General features: G+C 41.7%; 1 pseudogene; it reads right to left on the bottom strand.

The window, feature by feature from the left end:
- Nucleotides 1–1,121: 1,121 nt before the first annotated feature.
- LOC106770236 lies at nucleotides 1,122–8,869 on the bottom strand (annotated as a pseudogene).
- Nucleotides 8,870–10,782: the final 1,913 nt, after the last annotated feature.

The raw sequence follows: 10,782 nt of genomic DNA on the forward strand, positions 1-10,782 counted from the left end.
AGACAAACAATCTTCAGTCAGCGTGGACTTTTATTGGCTTGTACCGTGGCTAAAGGTCAAAGGGTTTTGAAAGAAGGGATAATGAAGGCCCAAATAAGTGTTTGACGTTTAAAGTGTTTTAAACAAGAATCATTTGCAAGGTGTCCAGTCAATTGTCTTTAGGGATTTGAACTTCAGGCATCCTTTATTTTTTCATTGTTGTTTTTTTTTTAAAATTCCTTTTGAATCATTCTTTTCGTTGCCCCTGTTGTGGCCCTTTATGATACTTTCCTTTTTCATTTCTGTTTTTTCTTTCTTTTAGAGATTTCCTCCTCCACTTTGGATGCTTATGATGTACCCTTTTAGGTTGACATCGATATGCTAATGATTCTTGTCTAGGGTGATGAAAACAATTATGAATTTTGGCTCAAAAGGGGTGCAATTGGATAAACTTCTTTTGACGTTTGGATAACGAAAAATGGCCACACGTCCACTCTGAATCTTGTTTGCCGGACTTTCTCGCGACTTTAAACCTGAAACAAAACTCTGTAGTGTTTGACACATCGACTTCATTTTTTCCTTGCTTTGCTTCCTTTGTTTTCTTTCTTTTTTTCTTTTTTTTTTATTTATATCTCCCTGATCAACGGATTATTGGTGATATGTAAGATGATGAAAACTGCCCCAATATTATACGTATGACAATCCTTTGTCTTAAGGGAAACGAAAAGGTTAGGGTTCAAGTAATGTGAATGCAAATGCTTTATCAAGAAAGGACTCACCAACGGTATTTTTCAAAACTTTTTTTTTCTTTTTTTTTTCGAAAATACTATGCCCTTGACAACTTTATTAACAACAAACTCATCATCTGTATTTTCGTCTTTTCCTTTTTTTTCACGACATCCTCTAGGACCGAGTCAGCCAAACGGATATACCTGTGATGCTTTTATCAACACGCGTTTAATTATTTTTATTTTCATTTTACCTAAAAGCTTAGCGCGACATGCAATGTCACCTAATGAATGCCAACCACAAAAAAATATGACGGCGACCGTGCAAAATTGATTGAATGAAATAACACAGAATACAATATGCTTTAAAGATAACAACAATATTCCTTTATAGCAACCCCTATTACGGAATCATCATGCGTAAAACCTCTTTACGACATCAGAATTAACCGGCAACGGTAACTCCTCTCCATCCATTCTTGTGAGAATTAGTGCCTCACCAGAAAAAGCTTTCTTTACTACAAATGGCCCTTCATAATTTGGAGTCCATTTGTCCCTATGATCCTTTTGTATAGGTAGAATCTTCTTCAACACCAACTCACCTTCATGAAATTCTCTTGGGTGTACCCTTTTGTCAAATGCCTTCTTCATTCTTCTTTGATACAATTGTCCATGGCATACCGCTGTTAATCTTTTCTCATCGATGAGATTGAGCTGGTCGAATATCGAGCTTGAACCCATTCAGCCTCTTCTAATTGGGTTTCCATTAAAACTCGTAAAGATGGAATTTCCACTTCAAACGAAAGTACTGCCCCCATTCCATACACAAGCGAGAAAGGCGTTGCCCTAGTCGATGTTCGTACCGAAGTGCGATAACCATGTAAAGCGAAAGGAAGCATTTCATGCCAATCCTCATATGTGACCACCATCTTCTGCACAATCTTCTTGATATTTTTGTTAGCAGCCTCTACTGCCCCATTCATCTTTGGACGATAAGGAGAAGAATTAAGATGATGAATTTTGAACTCCTCACATAACTCTGTCATCATCTGGTTGTTCAAGTTAGTGGCATTATTAGTGATGATCCTGTTAGGGAGCCCGTATCTGCAAATCAACTCCCTTTTTATGAACTTGGTCACCACCTTTCTAGTCACATTAGCATAATAAGCAACCTCAACCCACTTGGTGAAGTAGTCGATTGCGACTAATATGAAACGGTGTCCATTTGACGCCTTTGGCTCTATAGCTCCGATGACATCTATTCCCCACATCGAAAAAGGCCATGGTGTAGACAACACGTTCAAGGTTGTGGGCGGCACATTGATATTATCTGCGTACATCTGGCATTTCTCACACTTTCTCACATGTGTACAACAATCATTTTCCATAGTCAATCAAAAATACCCCGCTCTCAGTATCTTCCTGGCCATTGAGTGCCCATTCATGTGCGTGCCAAATGTACCCTCGTGCACTTCTTTTAGTATCAGCTCGGCTTCTTTTGTGTCCACACATCTGAGAAGGACCAGGTCATGATTTCTCTTGTATAGGATATCCCCATTTAAGATGAAGCTACCAGCCAACCTCCGTAATGCCCTTTTATCGTTTTCAGATGCCTTCTCTGGATATTCTCGGGTCTTAAGATAATGCTTGATATCAAAGTACCAAGGTTTACCATCTACCTCCTCCTCGATAAAATGACAATACGCTGGCTCCGCATGACTCTTCATTTCAATCATTGGCAATTCTGCATCGTGATCAACTTCAAACATCGATGACAAAGTAGCCAACGCGTCTACTAATTGATTATCTTCTCGCGGTATATGATTAAACGTGATGGAATCGAAATACTCAATTAATCCCCTGATGTAAGCTTGGTATGGAATTAATTTTGTATCCCTAGTCTCCCATTCTCCCTTCAACTGATGGATGACCAAAGCTGAATCTCCATATACATCCAGAATTTTTGCTTTAGACTCTATTGCTGCTCAAATACCCATAGCACAAGCTTCATATTCTGCGATGTTATTCGTGCAATTAAAACACAGCCTTGCAGTCATTGGCATGTATTGGTTCTTAGGAGAGATAAGCACTGCCCCTATTCCATGCCCCATTACATTCGAGGCTCCATCGAATAATACCGTCCAGGCTTTTTCATTTTTGTCCTCTTTGTTCTCAGCAAATAAAGCCATGATATCTTCATCAGGAAACTCAGGTTGCATTGGCTGATAATCACTAATGGGTTGATGGGCTAAATATTCCGCTAAAGCGCTACCCTTGACAGATTTCTGAGTAACATATACAATGTCGTATTCCGATAGTAGCATCTGTCATCGAGCTATTCTTCCAATGAGAGCAGGCTTTTCAAAAATATACTTGATAAGATCCATTTTAGAGATCAACCAAGTGAATGACTCAACATGTATTGCCTTAAACGATGAGTAGCCCACGCCAGTGCACAACAAGTTCGCTCTAACGACGAATATCGTTGTTCGAAGTCTGTGAACTTCTTCTCAAGTAATATATATCATGTTGACCCAATACACAACCCATTGAATTATCCAATACGGTCAAATACAAAATGAGCGGTCTTCCTGGCACAGGTGGACGCAATACAGGAGGGTCTTGCAGGTACTGTTTGACCTTTTCGAAAGCGGCTTGACAATCTTCATTCCAGACTATAGCCTGATTTTTTCGTAACAACTTGAACATTGGTTCACAAGTAGCGGTTAATTGGGAGATGAACCGAGCAATGTAGTTCAATCTTCCCAGAAAACCTCGAACCTCCTTTTCTGTTNTGGGCGCAGGCATTTCCGTTATCGCTCGCACTTTGTCAGGATCAACTTCTATCCCCTTTTGGCTGACAATGAAACCCAACAATTTTCTAGATTTCACTCCAAACGTGCATTTGGCAGGATTTAACCTGAGCTTGTACTTTCTCAGTCTCTCAAATAATTTCCTTAGATTGAGAATATGCTCCTCTTCTGATTCCGACTTTGCAATCATGTCATCCACATAAACTTCAATTTCCTTATGCATCATATCATGAAAGAGTGCCATCATTGCCCTTTGGTACGTTGCTCCAGCATTCTTGAGTCCGAAAGACATCACCTTGTAACAAAATGTTCCCCATAACGTGATAAAGGTTGTCTTCTCCATATCTTCTGGTGCCATTTTAATTTGATTATATCCCGAGAATCCATCCATGAATGAAAATAACAAAAATTTGGCCGTATTATCAACTAGAGTATCGATGTGTGGTAACGGGAAATTATCCTTCGGACTTGCATGATTCAAATCACGATAGTCAGCACACATTCGAACTTTTCCATCCTTCTTAGGCACTGGTACAATATTCGCTACCCATTGTGGGTATCTTGCCACAGCCAAAAGTCCTGCATCAAATTGCTTTTGGACCTCCTCTTTAATTTTTAGGGACATTTCCGATTTCATTCTTCTTAGTTTTTGCTTGACTGGAGGGCATTCTGGCTTGAGTGGGAGCTTATGCTGCACAATATCGGTATCCAGACCTGGCATGTCATTGTAAGACCACGCGAACACATCTTTAAACTCCTTCAATAGGGCACGCAATCTTTCTCTCACTCCTGCTTTCATACTAGTACCGATTTTCACTTCCTTTATCTCATCCTTCTCTCCCAAGTTGAGTATTTCAATCTCCTCCTGATGGGGTTTTATCTCCTTAGATTCTTGTTCCACTAATTTAAACAATTCCGGAGGGGGTTCAACATCATCTTCGAAATCATCTTCCGTATTATTGATAGGGTGCTCAAAATTAGGAACATTGATATGGTTATTTCCAAAACAATCATTGTCACATCTGCATCATTTAAATTTGTGAAAAAGTATAAATAAATAAGAAAACAAAGAAATATGCCAAATGATGATGAAATGCAACTCTATTATCACGCTGAGTGAAAAGTAAAAAGTTAATCCGCAAAACCTCAGTTCTAAAGCCCCAAGCGAAACTATAGGCTTAATTAAAACTATTACATTTTATTCACATTAAGCATCACGGGTAAATCTAGTGTTTCCCAATTGCTGAGTTGGGTATCCGGGGAGCAAGCCCACACAAAACTCGAGCTTTGAGGCTTGTCTTCATCCTCCACGGCTGCTACCTGGCCAGTGTTGATCCACCCAGCACTGCGGAAGCTTTCCTTGATGTCACCAATGTGGATTTTGCTCTCTCTGGGCTCTCGTCTTTCCGCACAGGCTAGACTGCGTTCTTTTCTTTCTTCAATCATCCTTTTCCTGTCTTCCTTGGTAGGCTTGTACCCCAAGCCATATCTGCTCTTGTTTTCAACGATTTCCAGAGGGAATGCTCTCCCCTGCCGATATTTGCCCAAACCTTCCCCATATATATAGCCCTCTTTCAGCATAATTTTGGCCATCATAATAGAAGCACATGATAGATGAGGATTTACTGGAAACGGCTCCACACAAGCATTTCCCACAATCTCCAACGATTGGAAGGCTGTCTCGAGAGCTTCTTCAGCCGCCTCAATGTAGCGCGTGGATGATGGCCCACTCACAAGAAGATCCTCTTCTCCTGATACTATCACCAGCTTATCTCCCATCACATATTTCAGCTTCTGGTGTAGTGTAGAAGGCACAACTCCAGCCGAATGGATCCATGGGCGCCCCAACAGACAACTATAAGCTGGCACGATATCCATAACTTGGAATGTTATTTGAAAGACACACGGGCCAACTTGCACTGGTAATTCCACTTCTCCCATCACTTCTCTTTTGCTACCATCAAACGTCCTCACAACCATTGAACTTGGCTTCATATGCATTCCTTCGCAAGGTAGCTTTTCCAAGGTTGCTTTTGGCATGACATTCAAAGAGGAGCCATTGTCCACTAAGACACGCGCTATAACATGATCCAGGCATTTCACAGAGACGTGAAGAGCCTTGTTATGCCCTTTTCCCTCAGCAGGTATCTCTTCATTCGTGAAGGTGAGATAATTATTAGCAACAATATTGCCAATAATACCCTCGAATTTATTCAACAAAATACCTTGCTCCACGTGAGCCTCACTGAGTATCTTCATTAACAACTTCTGTGTGATGCAAAATGCATGAGCAAGTCTAACAAGGATATACGAGCAGGCATACGGTTTAACTGTTCCACCACCTTATATTCACTTTGTTGTATAAATTTTAAAAATTCACAAGCCTCCTCTTCAGACACTTCTTTCTTCTCTCCCTTGTCGGGGATTTCCTCTGTCTGTGCACCCTTCCCCTTTAAGAATTCTTTTGCCTTCGCGGCCATCATTGCTTCTTTATCATTAGCTCTTTCTCGTGCCAACTCTGGTGGTGTGAAAATTCGACCACTCCTCGTCATTCCACCTATGCCTGATATGTTTTTGACGACAGGATCAACGCTTTGTGCTTCGTCTAACGCATGTGTCCCATATCTCCATGGGACGACTTTTTCGTTCTTGTAAGGAAAAGGGGTTGGTACACGGATAACAACGGGCGACCATCCTTGAGTTGGTGGTATAGGTGTAGTCCTAGTGAAACGAATCACCAATGGTTCTGGTAAAGTTATGCCGGATTCATCACCAGTTTGTGCAAATACTTCTTCCTCCTCACTCTTGTAGCATACTTGCATCAGACCACGATCTAGCAGGTCTTGTAGAATTTCTTCAAACTCAACACACTCCTCAATAGAGTGCTCAGCATCTGGGTGGAGCGCACATGCCATACTCCCATCATCATCGCCTTTCAAGATACCCACTTTCAGCAACGCCTCCAAAATAAACCTCCTGGAGCTCCTGACTTCTCTCACATTTCTCACCAACTCATGTTCTTTCACTTCGACGGCATTCGTCGAAGCACTTCCATGCCCGGATAAAGGATTGGCCTCGATATTAAGCTTATCTTCTTGAAACTTTAGCCACCCAGAATCGATTAGAGTTTGCACTTTATGCTTGAAAGCCAGACACCTCTCAGTGGAATGACCAACGACCCCTCCATGATAACTACATTTTGCATCTGCATCATAACCTCTTGGGTACGGAGGCTGCATGGGCTTCAGGGGACAAATGACAACCAGACCTTGTTTGATAAGATGAGGCAATAATTTCGTATAAGTTGTAGGAATTGGGGTAAAGTTAACATAATTTCTTTCCCGGTTCCTTCTTGGATAAGTATTTGGACCCACAGTCATATTGGAACCTACGTTTGCCCCTCCCCTCCAATTATTCGTCGGGATGTATTGTGGTTGATAGTACCCTTGTTGTTGTTGAGGCCTAATTTGATGACCAAATGACGCGTTAGCTGCATGTGGATGCTGACCCAAGTATTGTCGATAGTTATGAGTGGGAGCCTGACCTCTCCACACGGGGGTTGCAGATGTTGCATGCACATCTCCTTCCTTCCGTTTTCCTGAGTTGAAATTGGGTTTTTGGGAGTTTGCAACCACTGACGAGCCATATGCAATCTTCCCATTTTTCAACCCGATCTCTATTCGTTCGCCTATTATGATGATATCAGCAAAATTTGAAGATACATTCCCCACCATATGTTCATAAAATGGTGGTTGGAGCGTATTTACAAACATTGCCACCATTTCTCTATCATACAAAGGTGGCTCAACTTGTGCAGCCAATTCCCTCCACCATTGAGCATATTCCTTAAAAGTTTTGTTGTCCTTCTTCGACATGTTTTGTAGCTGTAAACGATCTGGCGCAATATATATGTGTATTGTATATGTACTGTTTCACAAAAGCATCAGCCAAGTCCGCCCAACAACAAATTCGAGACGGCTCCAACTGGGTATACCAGTTTAATGCCACTCCAGCCAAACTATCTTGAAAAACATGGATGAGCAGCTGCTCATCATAAGCATATGCAGTCATCTTTCTGCAATACATGGTTAGATGGCTCTTAGGGCATGTATTTCCCTTATACTTCTCAAACTCTGGCGCCTTGAACTTATGTGGTATTTTTACGCCAGGAACCAAGCTCAATCTGGCAACATCTCCGAACCCATAACTTTCAAATCCCTCAACAGCCCTCAATCTCCCCTCCAGGCTCTCCAATTTATCCTTTGCTCCGTCGACATTACTGATTACCCCCTGAAACAAAGTATGTGGTGCAGCTTTAGAAGAAAAGCCCTCTCCGGTAATCACATGAGGCACCGGAGTTACTCGTATTCCATCAGACGTGTTTGCATTCATTCCTTCACTTACCATGGGTGCGGACATTACAACAGGTCCCTGAGTACCGATTGATGGTACATTGGCAGTGGTAGGAAAAGAGAATGAAGCATGCTCCGCTTTTGTGTATTCTCCCACGGGTGGAGTGTAGTCTGGGGTAATCCGTACATTGGGAAATGAACAGATTGGCTCCCAGCATTGAATAACGGAGGGTAATATTGAGCACTTCCCTCAACTTGCGCAGGCGTAGACCCTCCAGTAGTCTTCAGGGCTTCGAGAGTTGCCAAAATCTAGGCCATCTGATCCTTCAACTGGTTGACATCAGCCTTAATAGATTCATGTGACTGCTCCCAGTTCTCCATGACCTTTGAGTTAGCTCTGGTCCTGTACGGATGTCGTGGAAAATTTGTCGTTGTTCTCTCACTTGTACTGGTTGATTATTTTTATTAAGTTAAATTAGATAAGGATGAAAAATGCAAAACAAAAGAAAACATGATGCATGCTAGTGATAAGTAGAAACCACAGGATAACGATGACACTACTGATGGAAAATTAACACAAGTCGATACCAAACAAACATCCCTTATCTTTCATTTAAAGAAAATTTGATTCATTACATCGTCTAAGGAACAAAACACGCAATTCTGATGTACATCAATCTCGCGCCCGGGCAATGAAAGATTTCATCTCTCCCACCAACCATTTACAATGATTAATAAACAATTCTATTTCCGCTGGTGGGTTACGAAAATGAGTACTTGCTTCAGCATTCGACACCATCTTGGGGATGTCTTCAATTGCCCCATTTGCCAAAGCAGCCAACTGAGAGAAGCTTTCCTTCCAATGCTTTACAGCCGTTTCTTGCTCTGCGATCTGCTCTTTCATCCGCTTTATTAAGGCCTGATGCCTTTCTTCAAATTCCATCGACCTCCATCGCTCCTCCTGCTCCTCGATGTAATCCTCCATCTCCTTTAACATGGCACGATACTCCTCTTCAGCCTCTGCCAACTTCTAGCGCTCCTGATTCAACTCCGCCTCAAATGATGTAGCCATCTCCTTCATTTGATGCCCCGCTTCTTGTACTTGGACTTGTGCTTCTCTTAGTCTTTTTAGGGCTTCCCTTTTATCTCTCCTGGCTTCTTCATATAGTTGTTTCCACTGTCTGCCTTCTTCTAAAGCCACATTCTTCTCATTCACCCTTATGCCTGCTTCACTCGGAATGTATAATCCCTCTCAGCCTTCTGGCTTTTGACAATGTTTTCATAAGCCCGTGACTTTTCTTCATTATCATTCCTCATATCCACAAAATCATTGTGCGCCCTCTGTAATTCGTTTTCCAACCTAGCATTCCTCACCCTCAATTTCTCCATCTCAGCCTTCAATTGTTTCACCTCTTCACTTTCTGGGGCTTGGGATGGTCCTTCACTAGCCGATTGATCATTGATTGGCTTGAAAGGAAACTTGACTTCTTTTACCCTCTCCAGAATCCAGGTGTGATAACTAACCCTGCTATCCATCACTCCACTCCTCAAGTCCTTCTCTGCTCGAACAACGTTTTCCCAAGCGCTTTTAACATTTCTTAACAGTTCGATGAAATGCCTGTCTTCATAATAAATGAATAGGGTAGCAAGATAATCTGGTGAAGGTGCCTCTCTCATGGGATGCCCAAATTGTCTTTGAACTAAAAGGGGGTTGTAATTCATATAGTACTGGGCACCTATGAGAGGCACATTAGGAAAGCTACCACAGTGTCGTATAGACAGTTTATTTCCGAGCCAAGGAAGGCGCCATTTTATACTTCTTTCGCTCAAGCCAAAAAGAATCGGGCCCAATCGTTTCCTCCCTTATCTTTAAGCCCTTGGTGTGACAAAGTCTTCGACAGACTCTTGACGTCGACCGTTTCCTTAAACACGCGCACTGTCATCCATGTATACAACGCCGGTAAACAACAAAGAATTTTCTTTCCCTTTCTCTCCTGGCAAAAACTCAAGGCCCATAAACATCCGCAAGAACTATCGTTACAGGATTCTCTAATCTTGTTTTTCTTGCTACGAAGACGTCTATTGCGGTGTAATCCACGAATTCTTCTATCTTGGGAAACGAGACAATGCCATATATGGTGAGGGCTAATACATCCATGAAAGTTTCCCAATCCTCTTTATCAGCCAGGTGATGTAAGTACTGCTCCAGATATCCCTGTGACAACCCATGCAATTGATTCCTCATCATCATCCTGTCTTCAAGCTCTTTGGGATGTAGTTTCATTATGGCGGCAATGGTGGGTATAGAGGCATGATGCTCTAAATGTTGATAGGGAGTGGTGCCCTCCAGTGGCAAACCCAAGATATGCTCAAACTCCTCTATAGTTGGCGCCAACTGAAAGTCTTGAAATGTGAAACATCTAAGNGGAGAATCATAATATTGTGCCAAGGCTGTGATAGCGGGTAACTGTACTTCAACCTCCATTAGATTCAACAGATTTCCATATCTCCTCTGAAAGGTTTCTCTCTTTATGGTCTTGAGCCTTTTGCCCAAGTTTATCAGCCCAGTCAAATTTCCAACATGGGTCCTTAGACTATACTTCTTTCTTAAATCGGAAGAGTCGGTGTGCCGTGTGGCATCAAATCTTGTATCAACATCCATCTCGTACGAAATCAAGTAGGTACCTGTGCTTTCCCTTAAAATCAACATGTTACTAAATGATGTATGAATATGATGCATGATAATAAAACAACATGACGAAACAAAACACATGCATGGTATGAAATGTAATATAATTATTTTCAAAAAAGAACGAACAGCGTGAAGATTACAGAAGTACACATTTCTCCCATCGTGNCCTAACAAAGGTTCACTATTTCGAGTTCAAGGTCATATATATGCAATTTCAC

Source organism: Vigna radiata, chromosome 8, assembly GCF_000741045.1.
Source record: "Vigna radiata var. radiata cultivar VC1973A chromosome 8, Vradiata_ver6, whole genome shotgun sequence".
NCBI lineage: Eukaryota > Viridiplantae > Streptophyta > Magnoliopsida > Fabales > Fabaceae > Vigna > Vigna radiata.